Source organism: Podarcis muralis, chromosome 15 (genome assembly GCF_964188315.1).
Source record: "Podarcis muralis chromosome 15, rPodMur119.hap1.1, whole genome shotgun sequence".
Classification (NCBI taxonomy): Eukaryota; Metazoa; Chordata; class Lepidosauria; order Squamata; family Lacertidae; genus Podarcis; species Podarcis muralis.
Genome location: NC_135669.1, coordinates 15,071,278 through 15,087,498, shown reverse-complemented (window position 1 = coordinate 15,087,498; position 16,221 = coordinate 15,071,278). Strand labels below are relative to the sequence as shown.

General features: G+C 42.5%; 1 protein-coding gene across 3 annotated transcripts in view; it reads left to right on the top strand.

Annotated features, from left to right (window-relative positions):
- The window catches only part of KIRREL3 (kirre like nephrin family adhesion molecule 3), a 775,275-nt gene that overhangs the window by 155,032 nt on the left and 604,022 nt on the right, over positions 1 to 16,221 (top strand). The gene's annotated exons all lie outside the window — the stretch shown is intronic.

Below are 16,221 nucleotides of genomic sequence, written 5' to 3'. Positions count from 1 at the left end.
GATGATGTGCTTTGTGAATTTTAATGAATAAACTGCATTGGTGTTTGTTTGTGTTTCCCCACTTTCTGATACTTTAACAAGTAGCTGTAGTGATAATTACCAAATCTCTTCTGTATTTATAGGGAAAAGAGGGAGGGAGGGAGAGAAACTGCATCTTTCATAAATATCCAACTGGGCAATTATCTCCATACTGTATATGTTGTTGTTTTTGTTGGGTTCCCCCCCCCCCCCAATGTTGAGATTCAGTAATTATCACAAGAACAGGATGTGGCATTTCCGCAGTAGATGCATAGCAAATAGGGATGCCACAAAGTCATTAAAATTCAGATATCTTTCCATCTTTCCTTTGCTTGATTCCTTCTCTTTTGTTTTGTACAGAATGCTGCTGTTCCCAATTAAAATAGTTTTGTTTTGTTTTCTTACTCTTCCTAAGGGTTTCATTCTCCTCCAAAGGATCTAGGATGATTGCAATAGGGTGTAGTGGGTTGTGTCCAATACTAATACTAGTCCTACTCAATACTAGTCCTACTCAAGAGTAGACCCATTGAAGTTAATGGACATAGCTATCTTTGGTCCATTAATTCCAAACAGCTGCAGCTAAATTCAGCAGCTGTTTCTGAAGCTTGATCTTATCTTCTCCACCAAAGAATGTTACGCAAGCAGTGGTTGTGGGTGGCCATTAGAAAGGGTAGAACAGAAAGCAGAGAAGCCAATAGTATGCAAGCCAGAGCCAATGACAGGCAGAGCCAACTGATTTGAATTTTAGATTCAGGTAGGTAGCCATGTTGGTCTGACACAGTCCATTTTATATATAAAATATTCAGTAGCACCTTAGGTAAAGGTAAAGGTACCCCTGCCCATATGGGCCAGTCGTGTCCGACTCTAGGGTTGTGCGCCCATCTCACTTAAGAGGCCGGGGGCCAGCGCTGTCCGGAGACACTTCCGGGTCACGTGGCCAGCGTGACGAAGCTGCTCTGGCGAGCCAGCACCAGCGCAGCACATGGAAACGCCGTTTACCTTCCCGCTATAAAGCGGTACCTATTTATCTACTTGCACTTAGGGGTGCTTTTGAACCCCGCCGCGGGGATTCGAACCGCCGACCATGCGATCGGCAAGTCCTAGGCACTGAGGTTTTACCCACAGCGCCACCCGCGTCCCTCAGTAGCACCTTAGAGACCAACTAAGTTTGTTCTTGGTATAAGTTTTTGTGTGCATGCACACTTCTTCAGACACAGCCAACCTAGCAGTTCAAAAACACGTCAAAGTGCAAGTAGATAAATAGGTACCGCTCCGGTGAGGAAGGTAAACGGTGTTTCTGTGCGCTGCTGTGGTTTCACCAGAAGCGGCTTAGTCATGCTGGCCACATGACCCGGAAGCTGTTTGCTGGCTCCCTCGGCCAATAAAGCGAGATGAGCGCCACAACCCCAGAGTCGGCCACGACTGCACCTAATGGTCAGGGGTCCCTTTACCTTTACCTTTAAGGTGCTACTGGACAATTTTTTATTTTTTATATGATTTGAATTTTGTCCCCATCCTCCTCCCTATTGGTTCTATAAGAGCAACACTGATAGTAAGGAAGAGGAAGATGACAGTCAGTGCTGCCCACTGGTCTGCACCCTTGCACAAATTAATTGAAACAAACAATGTAGTTTATTGTACAAAACTCACATATACATGTATAAATCTCACATATACACTCATTAGTAATGGATATGACCTCCACTATTTTTAAGCAGCATTTGAACATGGTTTGGCATGGTGTCTACTGGTTTCGAACAGTCACTGTTGATTTCTGGATCCCTGTACCACACTTGAATCAGTGTCTGAATGAACTTCTCCATAGTCATACAGTCTACAGCACGGAGACGACTTTTGCATATAGCTCACAAATTCTCAATGGGATTTACGTGTGGGGAATTCCCTGGCCAATCAAGTATCTGTATTTGCTGCTCTGTCAATAATTTCTTCACCACTTTTGATGTGTGACAGGGGGATAGGTCCTGCTGCAATATCCCAGTACCGTCAGGATGCCTCTTTTCCAGCTCTGGAATAACTCTCTTTCGTGGCACCTCAATATATTGTGACGAGCTCATCATTCCTTCTATTGGCTGCAGGCTTCTGCAGCCAATGATCAACTGACTTTTCATGTTTGAGTACAAGATTACGAGTAAGATAGAAAAAATGCTTGGTTTCAATTAATTTGCACAAGGGTGTAGATTTAAATAAGAATGTATGCAGCTGGGGGCTGGCGGAAAACAAACTGGGGTTTAGTAGGGTCCCATTTGTTCTGGTGGACCAGCCTCCACTGTATACAAGCACAGCTTGTAAAATGCCCAGGCTCACATCCACCCTCAAATCTTACCCATTAGCTTAGGAACTTTCCCCCTAATATTTGATGTGTATTCATGGATACAGATTGCATTGCTCATAGCCAAAGCCACCATAATCCCTTAGATTTGTGGTGCAGGGGTTGGTTTTAGATGGTAGGAGGATCAATCCTGTGATCAATCAATCATGTGCAGCTGTAAGTGGTGCTGGAGTTACTTTTTGCACACCATCTGCTAAGAGGATGCATACAATGCCATGCTGAATGAGCAAGGGTTGGGAGATGCTTGCTAGGAGATGCTAGTCCTATGCAAGAATGATGAAAGGAAGCCTTCAGCTATGTACTCATGTCAAGGAATCCTCACCTGTGTTAGCAATGGGGATGTGTGCAGTGAAGAAAAGGGTTGAACTCTAGACAAAAGGTTCATGCTTAAAAACTGAGACTGCTTAAAGCAAATTGCAATAAATACCTGCTTGCTGCCGCTGATACACTACAAAGATGTTTTCATATGCGCTATTGAAAGGAAGGTTATACAACTTGCAATGAAGCGTGTCCAGAAGTCAAGGTCTCACACTGCGTTTTTCTGTCACTTCATTCCGTTTATGTCACAATTTATTTCATAAAATTTCTATACCACTTGATTGCAGCAAAAACCTCAAAGCGGTTTACAAATTCCATGCGGATTGTGTATTTATATGGCTTGATTGTACTTTGACATTTTTATTCTAAGCTGCCCAGGGAACTCCAGTTATGGAACAGTTATGGAATATGCATTCTATTAATACCCAGTGGTGATGAGAAGCTGATACGTACATACTCAAAGATCTCTCTCACTCACACTCACTTCCTCATTGTTTTTCTTTACATGGTCCACAGCTGAACTTTGGCAACAGAAATCTAAATTTTCCAGGTTGTACTACACCCTTATCCTATATTCAGTGCTTTTTAAAAAACAACAACTCACCATGAAGTTCTTACAGCAAGTGCCACACTTCTAGCATTTAGGGATGGGGAAGGTATCAGTACTGCGTACCCTTGAGTACGACTAGAAAAAAAAGCATTGCCTATATCCCCATTGTGATCTGTAAGAGCAAGGGAGCCAAGATGTTCACTTGTCCATGCTTGCTACAAACTTGTGCAAGTGTTACAGTTGCCACAAGGATGCCAGCAAAAAACAAATGTCCTTCCTATTGCAGTTGATCCCCATGCCGGATGGAGCACTTAAGGAGTTCTTGCTGTAGGTGTTGCTGCCATAATATTCACAGTCTACCACACTAGCACTGGAAAGGCAGTTAGTGGAATCAAGGAGACACTTAACCGGTTATATGGAATGAGGTTTGAAAGGTCTACAGCAACTCTAGAGAGCATTGTAACATAGTTTATTTTGGCCTAGTTTTAGTGGTTCGGGGTACACTCATATGTGTGTGGGGGGGGTTAGTTTAGTCACCATTACACTCTCTCTCTCTCTCTCTGTGTGTGTGTGTGTGTGTGGTTACTAGAGTTATTTCCATGCTTTGAGTGTATAGCGGCATAACCTACGCAGAGATCGTTTTATTTCTGGCCCAACCTTTTTCTACAAAGTGTATGTTCACAACACTGGGCTTGTCCACACCTCTGCTTGTCCTATACTTTCTAGGCATGAGTGTGAGTTGTTTTTTGTTTGTCTCACTGCTTTCCCTGGGAAACCTACTGTTTACGGCTACATTGGAACAAACACCAATCTGCAGAAAAAACGATTGACTTTGTTCTGCAGTAAAACGTGGGGTTTCCCGGGGGCGGGGGGTAAGCAGCAGGACAAGTGGAAGTATGAATGAACCCAACAGCTCAGTGGTAAAGCATCTGCTATGCATACAGAAAGTCCCACCTGCATTCCACAGCAACTCCAAGCAAGGCTGGGAAAGGTTCATTGTCTGAAATTTTGGAGAGCTTCTGCCTGTCTGTGTGGTGAAGTCAACTCTCCTCATGCTCTCTCCAGGGAGGCTCGTCTGGCACCTTCATTATATATCTTTAGGCAACAGGCAAAAACATCCCCCTTTTCCTAGGGCATGGGTAGGCAAACTAAGGCCAGCGGGCCGGATCCGGCCCAATCACATTCTAAATCCGGCCCGTGGACAGTCCAGGAATCAGTGTGTTTTTACATGAGTAGAATGTGTGCTTTTATTTAAAATGCATTTCTGGGTTATTTGTTCATATTTTTTACAAAATATAGCACCCCACAAGGTCTGAGGGACAGTGGACCTGTTGAAAAAGTTTGCTTTTTTTAAAAAAATATTTTTATTGAGTTTCTTTTCTTAGGTTCATATACACAAGATAAAAATAAGAAAGTACAAGAAACAAATACAAAGAAAGATAATAGAAAAAAAAGGTTATTTCAATCCAACTTTCAATAATTTTTTCAATATTCCAAATGGACTTCCCCACATCCTCCAGACTCTGCGTTCTTTGCAATAGAAGTTTCAGCAATTTGTTACCTTGTTTCTTAACTTACTGTATCTTTCAGTTATTATGTTCCCAAATTCACAATCTCGTATCCCAACTTTGTTCATTTAAAATTAACATAATAAAGTTGATTCATATTACCACCTCTTTTTTCTTGTCTTAATTTTCAGTTTACCTAAACAAGTTGCTAAAGCAAAAATTTCCTAATCGTGCATATTTCTTAACATTCATACAACTTATAATGTTTTTGCAAATAGTCCTTAAATTTTTTCCAGTCCTCTTCCATTGATTCCTCACCCAGATCTCGGATTCTGCCAGTCATTTCAGCCAGTTCCATGTAGTCCATCAACTGCGTCTGCCACTCCTCCAGCGTGGGTAGATCTTGAGTCTTCCAGTGCTTTGCAAAAAGAATTCTTGCTGCTGTGGTAGCATACATAAACAACGTTCTGTCCTTCTTTAACACCTTCTGGTCCACCATGCCCAATAGGAAGGCCTCTGGTTTCTTAGGGAAGGTATACCTAAATACCTTTTTTAGCTCATTGTAAATCATTTCCCAGTAGGCCTTCACTTTTGGGCAGGTCCACCAAAGGTGAAAGAATGTCCCTTCTGCCTCCTTACATTTCCTGTTGAAAAAGTTTGCTGACCCCTGTTCTAGAGCTTTTGCTAATTAAACATCCCATGACCTTTTAAACTGTGGGGGTATGGTGCTGTGGGTAAAACCTCAGTGCCTAGGACTTGCCGATCGTCAGGTCGGCGGTTCGAATCCCCGCGGCGGGGTGCGCTCCCGTTGCTCGGTCCCAGCGCCTGCCAACCTAGCAGTTCGAAAGCACCCCCTGGTGCAAGTAGATAAATAGGGACTGCTTACTAGCGGGAAGGTAAACGGCGTTTCCGTGTGCTGCGCTGGCTCGCCAGATGCAGCTTTGTCACGCTGGCCACGTGACCCGGAAGTGTCTGCGGACAGCGCTGGCCCCCAGCCTCTTGAGTGAGATGAGCGCACAACCCTAGAGTCTGTCAAGACTGGCCCATACGGGCAGGGGTACCTTTACCTTTACCTATTATGTATTTTTGTGTTTTATGTTTGAAACTGCCCTGTGATCCTCCAATGAAGGGTGGTATAGAAATTTAAATAGAAATAACAACAATAAAATACTGAGCTAGATGGACCAATGATTTGACTCAGCATAAGGCAGCTTCCTATGAGTGGTCAGCCTGGGGCAAAACTTATTGCTTTGCATCAGGAAGGAAAACTTGTTTGGCACTGCCACTAAACAACTTTGACGTTAAATCACCAGTCCTATAGCAACAGTCACAGTGTTCCCCTCCTCTCTCCAGCCAATAGAAAGGTTGCATCTTTTATCTGTACACAAACACTTTGAATATCTCCAAATAAGTTGCTTTTTTAGCCATGCAGGCATTAAGGTTTATCCCCCAGCATGGCACGTTTGTGTTAAGGTGAATAGGAATTAGATGTACGAATACTTCAAGGGGACGATGAGGCCCTTGTGTTGACTGCATTATCATTTATACTAACAAAAAGAGCTTAAAACGTTAGCATATTCTTTTGAAAACAGAGCTTTGCATTCTATTAAGAGAAAGGAAATAGAACCCACAGTGCATTATGTTTCCAAGCGCCTGTCAAGAAATGACGCCTGCTTAAAGAGCATCCGACTGTAGGAAAATATTCACAATTGCCTGATCCTTGTGCTGATCCCTTGACTAAGAAGTGGCAAAGTCACTTCAATTAAAATCCCAGCCAACCTGAAACTTTTCTTCGGCAACTTGCAGTTCTGAAGCTGGAAACTTCTTCGTGACCTCTCTCTCTCTTTCACACACACATACATGCACACTCCTGCTTCAGCCTTTTCCGCTACATTTTTCCTGGTGTTTTTGGCTGGGCTTAGAATCAAAAAATACTGGAATTTAGTATGCCGGCAAACTTTGGACAGGTTCAGGTTTGCAATCTGTGGGCAGGTCAGATGTCAGGAACTGGCAGAGTGGGTGGGTGAGGTAGTGGGGCCAGGGGCTGATCCAGAGGAAGGGGGCAGCAATTTATGGATGTTTGTGAAGGAATGACCACCAGGTGTGGAGCACACTTCCACCCGTAGACAAGCCACAGCTGTCTGAACATCATCTATCTTACCTTTGCTCTCTTAGTAGTCTGCCATGTCCTGTCTGTGACCTTTGTCTCTTTCAATTAAACATTGTTCAGGGGGAAAGTGACGCAGTAGAAACAGGTGCCAAAATAACTTTGTACCACCCCACGATCGCGTGATTGGAAAATGTGTAAAGGGCACAGTCCAAAATGATTCTGACTGGTTTTGTATATTGTGCTAATAAAAAGAGCCTCGGCAGAGCTAGCTGGCAGCTTGCTTATGCACAGCTCACCTGTATGACCAACTCCTGTCTCATGTCCTTCACTTCAGGTTTGTGCCCCGCACGAGGCAGGAATCAGAGCTGGAGGATTGGGAGGGGTCTGAGTAGTCAGAGATGGGGAAGGAGGTGCAGGATGTGGGGGAGAAGCTGGAGGTGAAGGGAGGACAGGAGGTGTCAGGAGCAGAGGGAGAGATGGTACCTGAAGGGAGGTGAGCAGCAGCATCCCTGCCACCCCCACTCTTGCTGGAGGAGTTTGAGGAGGCAAGCACAGTGGCAACCTCCATGTAGAAGGAGTTGCAGATTGCTTGCACTTATGCCATCAGATGAGGGTACTTAAATTTGTGTGTGGGCAAGGCATATTTTGCTCTCACTAATATATGTATTTTTATACACGCTTTACACTAGTACATTGGTACCTCGGATTAAGTACTTAATTCATTCTGGAGGTCCGTTCTTAACCTGAAACTGTTCTTAACCTGAAACACCACTTTAGCTAATGGGGCCTCCTGCTGCCACAGCGCCTCCACCGCATGATTTCTGTTCTCATCCTGAAGTGAAGTTCTTAACCTGAGGTACTATTTCTGGGTTAGTGGAGTCTGTAACCTGAAGCGTATGTAACCTTAAGCGTATGTAACCCAAGGTACGACTGCATGTGCACATTGTATGCATATATTTGGTTGCAGAACCACGTCACAAAATTCAGAGATGCAACAATTACAAAGGATAGCCCTGTTTCAGATCATATATTATTTTGGTTGGTGTGCATTAACATCTGAACAGAGACAATTTTGTCCCCCATCCCTATTGCCCACCTGTAAAGTAAGCATGGCTTCCAGCTTTCATTGATGGTTTGGTTATATTACTTATGGTTTGTTGATTTGGGGTGATTTTGTTTTCTAATGTGATGGCTGGTTTAATTTTCAAGTTTGAAGTATTTTGTTTTTCTTAAAACATTGAATGTTGTTTTCAGCAGAGATTGTAATTAATGTTCTTTCAATAAATATCTAACTCTCTTTAATCTGCCTGACTCCAGCAATCTAGCAGTTTGCCTCCCTGGAAGTTGTTTAAGCAAAGGTTTATAGACAGGGGATTTTTCTTCCCCTCACAATTTTGTTTCTACCCTGTGGGAAGCCTGGGAAACTAAACCACCTGCATCAGCTGTATAAGGGGGTGTCAAACAGGTAATGCCTTTATCTGCTTCAGACCCATTAACTTAATTGAAATCTTATATTGATTTGGGTTTTTTTTTAAGTTGATGAGCATCTTCATCTAATTATTAGCAGGAAAACTGCATTGCAAATCCACATTGATCATGTGTATCAGCCCTTGGGAGACTTTTACACTATTAAAACAAATTAGCTTTTTGTCTGTAATTACCAAGTCAAAATGTCAGTGAAGATAACAGATCGTAGAGACTTGGATCTGATTTTGCTGGGAGTCAGGATCCTGAACGATAGCAGGATCAGAGCCCAGGGTCAGGATGGAGCAGGCCATGATTTTCCTCTTAAAGTTCCCAGTAAAAGAAGATTTTAATACAAATATAATAGAATGTTTTTTTCCAGAGCTCTAAATGATCTCTCTATTGGTTTATTCATATATATTTTTAGCATGCTTTGCGAAAATGCGTTTGTGTTGATATCATCGTTTAGCCAAATCTGAATGGCTCCATCGCAATGACAGCACCCTGTTTCACTGTGTGACGTTCCTTATTGTTCCAGCCATGTAACTGATCCAGGAAGGCAGAAGCAGCAACTGCAACTGTGTGTGTGTGTGTGTGTGTTTGCAGTGATGTCATGGCAGCAACCGTCAGCAGCATTGAATAAGACTGGTGTCAAGGAAAATGTGAATATATTTCCAAGTGTGTCTGGCAAAAATTGCTAGATTTTACACATTAATCAGAAATAGGGGTTGAGAAGAAAGTTGTTCCCTCTGCATTTTAAAGTGAACCAACATAATCTGCTGGTTCCGATCTTACGTATTTCTACAAATTTTGCTGTACTGTACAGTTTTGTTTTTCCAAAAAATGTGTATTTTAGGGGAGAATGCATGGGGGGGGGAATATAAAAAATGGAAATTGGAAAAGAATGTGTATAAAATTTGTAGAAAGTCTGCAATTTAATGTGATATTTAAAACAGGATGGAACGATGCTGTGTTTTAAGTGCATGAAAAACTGACACGGAACAGAAATAAGCTGCTCCATCTATCCATAATCAAAACAAGAGAATATTCTTTTAGCGCCAAAGGCAGATAACTGGTTTTATTTTTTGCCTCATAAGTTTTGTCTGTCCATGTTTGTCCATGTGTGTTCAGCCTCTGCTTCTACTACACACACTAAAGTTGGAATCATACATATTTTTTAAAAGAAGAAGATGTTCGGTTTCTTCCTTTCCCCCCCCCCCCATGTTTAATGGTTGCAAAACTGTACAGCCAGGATATTCCTAATACATGGAAGGGCTTCTGCCTTTGCTTACTCTGATTAATTTGTTCTTTCAAATCCGGCAAGCTGCGAATTTGTCATCTTTCTCTTTCTGGTTCTCTCAATACATTCTTGAACCCTTATTTTCCTTTACAGCCGTCTTTTGGGATAAACCTAATATCCCTTTGGGTGGCTGGACCGCTTTAATATTCTGCACACAATCCTGCACTAAGACCCTGAGTACACCAAGGCAGGAAAGTGCTGTTCTCTGACAATCCTGAATCCCATTTTACAAGGCTTTGATGGCTGCTTAGCTTCAATCCACAAGCCAAAGAAACGTCCGAAAATACTGCAAGCCGTAGACACTTCAAAACCAGAGTTATCTGCGAAGGCTGCTTGGGCTTTGAGCTTACAGGGTGGGGAGGGGGGAAATAAAGTATTTTCTGCTTCAACACAAGGGAGGGGTAAAGTAGGGGCAGCAACAATGAAGTCCACTAGTGTGACTTTCAGCATGTGCAATAAGATAATATATGGTAATGAGGAACAGGGCTGCAACTGCTGCAAGGGAATGTTACTGTAACAAGAACTTATCACCACCTTTGGCTGTTGCTGCCTATTTCTGGGATTCAGTCTTGCCAGAGTGGCATGAATAGAAGATTTATATTGTATTGTTAGACTGTCAAGCCACTGCAGAGCTACAGCTTCCAAATGATAACTTTCCCGGCTTACAGAAGTTGTGAATTACATGCTTTTAGATGCCAGCAAGCAGAGCTGACAGCTGCTCAGCACACGAATCTTCCCTTTCTTTTTCATCACTCCCCTCTCACTCTCACTTTGCTAGCCCAATATGGCCAGTGACTCAACATCATACCCAGAGCCTTCCCACTACTGCCATTAAGAATGGAAGGGACTTATTTCTAGCAGAGAGACAAATGTGAGATAAGGAACACACAGGAATTATACTCTTTCTCCTCAACACGCACATGGAAGGACAAATAGGTAGATCTTTGGTGTCTTTCTCGTTTTTCTAATCTTCAGTTTGCCCCTTTTCCACATACGTTTGCCGTTTTCCTTTCAAAAGTCTGCATAAAAATTTATATACATTTTCATACGTGTTTCTTTTAAGATGCATAATTTTGCCCATGTATTGTTGCAAGGAATTTCTCCTTATGAGAATGCATTTTGGTAAATGATTTTCACTAATACATGCATTCCTTGCACATACTAATATACACAGAGAAGTGTGATTTTCAAAGGGGCCGAGATCTCATGTACTGCTTCATGAAGTGCACATTTCATAGTATCACATAAAAATGTGAGCTGAATGGATTTCTTCCCCATCCGTGTACAGCTGTGTGCACACAAGCACACACCCTCTAGCCAAGTGGGAAGATGGAGTGGCTGCTTTCTGCCACTCTAGACCAGGGCAGCACCATGTTTGTGCAGCACCAAGCACTCACCAGCAACAATGATATTTTTTATTTCATTTTTTTGCATTTTTCAGCACTGAGCCCCTGGTAACAATTATAATAAAAATGAATATTTCCACATTTGTACAGCACAAAGCACTCACTAGCCCCCAGCCAGCATGGTCAAACATCAGGGATGGCATGGCACTGAGAAGCCAGTGTGGTACAGTGGTTAGAGTGGTGGACTAGGACCTGGGAGACCAAAGTTCAAATCCCCACTTGGTCATGAAGGTCACTGGATGACCTGGGCCAGCCTCCCTCTTTCTGTTTAAACCTATCTCACAGGGGATTAAATGATGATGGAAGGAACCCATGTACACCACTTTGAGCTCCTGGAGTAAGAATATAAATGTTCCCTGCATAGATTCTCCAAGCTCACAACACCTTTATAAATGAGTCAGAGCACTGGCCCATCTTACTTAGCATTGTTTGCACCAATTGGCAGTGGCTCTCCAGCATTTCAGGCATAGAACCTTTCCCAGCCCAGTGAAGAAACGGGCAGGGTGGGTGAGAGAGCAGGCAATCAGAGGAGGCGAGGGAATGAGGGAATGAGCAGGCAAGCAAGGAGGCAGCAGCAAACCTATTTCTTGATGCCACCTGGAGAACTGCAAGCCTATAGGCTTCCTGGGTGGCCATGGCGAATATGCTTGCTCCTCACATCCATAGGCCATGAGAGCAGCAATCCTATTCACCAACGTTGCATGGAAAGGGGCAGCACCTGGAGGGGGAGGCAGAGGAATGGAAGCCATTGCCCCACCACTGCTTTACACAGTGGCTACAGCAACCCTGCAGTGTAAAGAAGCAGTGGGGCAACAGCTTCCTCTTCCTCTTCTTCCCCTCCAGGTGCTACCCATCTCAGGTGGCACCTGAGGTGGCTGCTTCATGCTGCCTCGTGGGCAGGCAGGCTCTGCTCCAGACTGCAAAACAATAGGTGAAATATCTAGCACATTAAAAGTTATAAATTAGCCACTTGATGTCTGGCAAGTGAGAAAATAAGACATATTAAGGAAACATCCATCTGCCTATAGAGGAACTGAAGGTTCACAAATATCCAGTATTTCCCAAAACATCAAATTTGGCCAATCAGTTTTTGATCACAGAATTTCAATTTAAAACCTATACTTGTAATGTTAAGTGTTTAGCTCAAAATGTAAGTGTTTAGCTCAAAATTAGCTCAAAATTAAGAAGAATGTTTTGTTGGGGGTTTTTTCCTGGCACAAACTGATAGTCTATTCTAATCCACTGCACGTTCACATAACTACCAGGGATAACTTCATGGGATAGCACAGCCATTTCAATTTTTATCTCTCCAGCTGTAGAGATTGCAGGTGATACCTAACTTAAATTTGTTGTTTAATTGATATCTTGTATGTAGAATAGATATGGGAACTCTCAATTATCGGCAAGGAGATAATGGCAAGCCTGCCCACCCCTAGTAAAATACGTTGAATAATCCCTTATCCCCCCCCAGAAAATATGGTGAACCAATCCCTCAGATTTCTATGATCACAAAAAGGGTGGAGAATGTTAAGAGGCCATTGTCACACAGCTCTATTCAGAACAGAATTCAGAGGGATAGAATCAAGCATAAGGAGGAACTGGGGTATTTGTCTACAGCAGTGGAACTCCAGTTATTTTTGGTAGGTTATTGCAGCATTAATTCTTTGTCAGAAGACAATTTCCATTATGAATGCCCTGCTTTGTGGGTGGGAGTATTCTGATTTTTGTGTTTCTTTTGGAAGCATGCCACTTAATTTGCTTCCTCTAGAGCATATCACAGGCATGTTTGGTGAACATGAACTGTTTTCTTATTGTAATACAGTCCACTAATTTGGAATGTGTTGAGGCAGCTTTGCTTGGGCAGATAGCTGGATCAGAAGTACTTTCAGTTGAGAAAGTATTTGCGATGTGAGAAAGCTCTGTAAAATAATGTACCATGTGCCCATATTTTGGATGCTGCACCAGGCCTGGACACAGCACGAAGAACAGTCAGGCTTAGTAGCACTTAAATGATGATGCAGTGGACAGAAGCCAAATCTCAGTGCTCATACTACTCAATCAGCCTCTCTGCAGCATGTTATTTGGTTGCCTATGGAGTGCTGCTGATCTACTGCCACAATACAGCTGCAGGAAAAGACACTACAATTGCTTTCCATAATTCTCCCAAGAGTGTAGTCATGAGCTTTATAGGAATTAACTTACTGCATACAAAGCCCAATACATCTACAGCTTCTTGCTATCATCTACCCAAGATCTCTATGCCTCATTATGCCTCAAAATTCCAATTGCTTGAAATCACCAATGGGGAGACTTCTGCTGTATTCAAGTCCTTCTTGTGAGCTTTCCAGAGGAATCTGGACTCTTCTGTTAAGAACTCTTCTGTTCTTATGCAATTCTTCCATTTTTTAGTGTAAGAACACCTGCTGAGTGGATGTTATACATGCTAGCTATTTTTCTGAGTTATGCAGTGATGCAGCGGTTTCACCCTTGAAGCCCTAGTGAAGTAGACTCCACACACAAGACTTTGAAGATGACTCTTTACTTGCAGGATGGTATCTGTTAACAAGCAGCAGTATTTATGCATAAAGGCCAATACAATGTTTTTTTTCTCCCTTGAGCCCAAGAGAGGGTCTTCTTGCTTCTAAAAAATATTATTATTATTAAAACTCCCTCAAAGCAGTCCATAAGTTATCAGTCCATAGCTTGTCTAGCCTCACAAACTCCTCCGGACACAGCATCTGCTTGAAGTTTCCACACTCAGCAAAGTAAAAATGAAAAACCCGCCTAACCTCCAGCTCCCATCCTTCCTAACTAAGACACACTCACTTTTAAAGGGAATTAGCAAATTAACAAGGCAATGATTCAGGATTTCTGTGGCCTTAATTGGAGTCATAAGATTTTGCAGCTGTTACATATGCTTTCTTTTCCCCAGTACAATATATTCTTTGTAAATTTATTTTCTAACAAACACAGTACAAATACTAACAATGCAGCTTGTACATTCCCTCCCTGCCAAGATGTCAGCAATGACACTTTATCATCTAAATACAAGCTGGTCTTTGAAGAGCACTATATGAATCTGAAAACCCAAAAGAGAGACATGATTTGCTTCCACTCTAAAACATGGAGCTCAAAATAGTTCCGTTCCATTGCTCCAACAACTTGGAACGAATCGTGGCATCTGGGTATGTGCAGAAAGGCCTTCTACATGGCAAGGTATTGATGGTGTCACATTGATTTCTCACTAGTGCTAGAGGCCCCTGGCTATGCAAGATGGAAGTCTGGTATTTGCCTTGAATTCTGCTGAGGCAGAATTAATCCCCATCTCTGTTTTGTCCACCAGCCTTTCAATCCTTATTTTACATTCCCACTAACCATGAAATACAAAAGTACAGCTTAAGGTAAAAGTCATGCAATTCTGCGGGAAAATGGCCATAACCAAATGATGGAGCTTCGTATGCTGAACACCCCTGGTTCAATCTTTGACGTTTCCTGGTAGCGTGGGGAGACACCCCTATCTGAGACCCTGGATAGTTGCTGTCAGTCAGTGTGAATAATATTGAGCTAGATAAACTAATGGTCTGATTCAGTACAAGGCAGCTTCCTATGATCCTGTCCTTTTACAGATGTCTCCTTTAAAGAGAACCTGCCATTTTCAGCTGTACAGCCTAGAAGAGTAATCAGTGGAGCTTTTCCACTGGAAGCAATAGAGTGGTGCTCTACTGCTTCATCCATGTAATCATTGTGGTAAACCTGACTCAGAACTGAGTTATTCTTTCTTGGAAGTGAGATAAAAAGGGAAGGTGGAAAACTAAAGCTGTGAAGATGAAACAATTTAGAAGAATGGAAGGAGGGTCCCAAGGTTTTATGATTTGAGGCATCTGAGTTTTGATCGAGGTTCTAAGGATATAAAAATAGTCTGGGAGCATGAAAAGTGTAGTACTCAAAGGAAACGTCTGTACATCGGTCCTGTGGACCTCTTTTACTAGGGAGTGGAAGACTTTTGGAATATTGCTTTGGAAACCTATTTGGCTCACAGGGAGATGTTCAAGCCCTGGTCTGAATGGCCCCCATTTTGTGACCCTACAATTTGTGATTGGAAAGTAGACACTGCAGGAGATTCTTCCATGAGTGATTTTCTACTATTCTACACACATAAAATATGGTCTGCAACTCATGGCCGGCCCAATATGTTTTGCTGCCTGAGATGAAAAAAAATGATGGCACTTCTTCATACAGAATCTGACCAGACTAGCAATGGAGTCTTACTTCAACAATGGTTCCCTCCTCCACACCTAAGGACCTCAGGCTAGTTTAGGAGAGTCAGGAGAGGCCATGTGATGCACACGGCCCTCTCTTCCAACATTTCACTGCCACTGCCTCCCCACATCTGCCACCTGAAGTAGCCACACCACACCATGATAGGGATGATTTTGCAAAAGATGCACACTTTGGTTTCAGAATGCTCCAGGTAAAACCTGTGGCATCTGCCATAAGACAGAGAACTATTTGGCATGGTGGCATGGATTAAGCCTCCCTAAACCTTGTTGTTCCCCAAGGCAGGAATGCTGAGTGCCTTCATTGACTTTATCCTGCTTTGTCCCATTCTCACACTTGACCAGTTGCCTTCTCTGGGAACAAGAACCACTTAGAGCCTAACTACACTTAACTCTATTAAGTAAAATAATTTTTAAAATAATAATTGATTGATTGATTGATTAAACCAAGCATGGGATGGTTAACCCTCCCTCTCCCACACTTGGTTTTAATTTCTTTTTTAAGGCTTGTTCACACACTACACTGAACACAGGTAGAAGTTATTTCTATACATACTATTAAGATGTTTGTGTGAAAGAGTGTACATTTTTTGATATGTATCTCAACAGTACACAAGTTGAATGATATTGATGTGCAGCACAACTATCTGGGTACCCAGATTGTATACTTGTTGAAAATAATTAATTAATTAATTCACCATTACGGTAATTGGATCTTTATTAGATGGAGTCAGGAATGTGCACTGGGTACAATCTTCTAGAGGGATGACTCTAGAAGTAGGCAATTTTTGTTCTCTTAAATACCTTCCCAGTTCTTCTCTTCTTTTAAATTGGTAGAAACTTAACATCCTTTGTGGTACCCAATATCATTTGCTGGAGGTGGCCACCAGATATTGTCCTTAAGGCTGCCAAGATGGCAT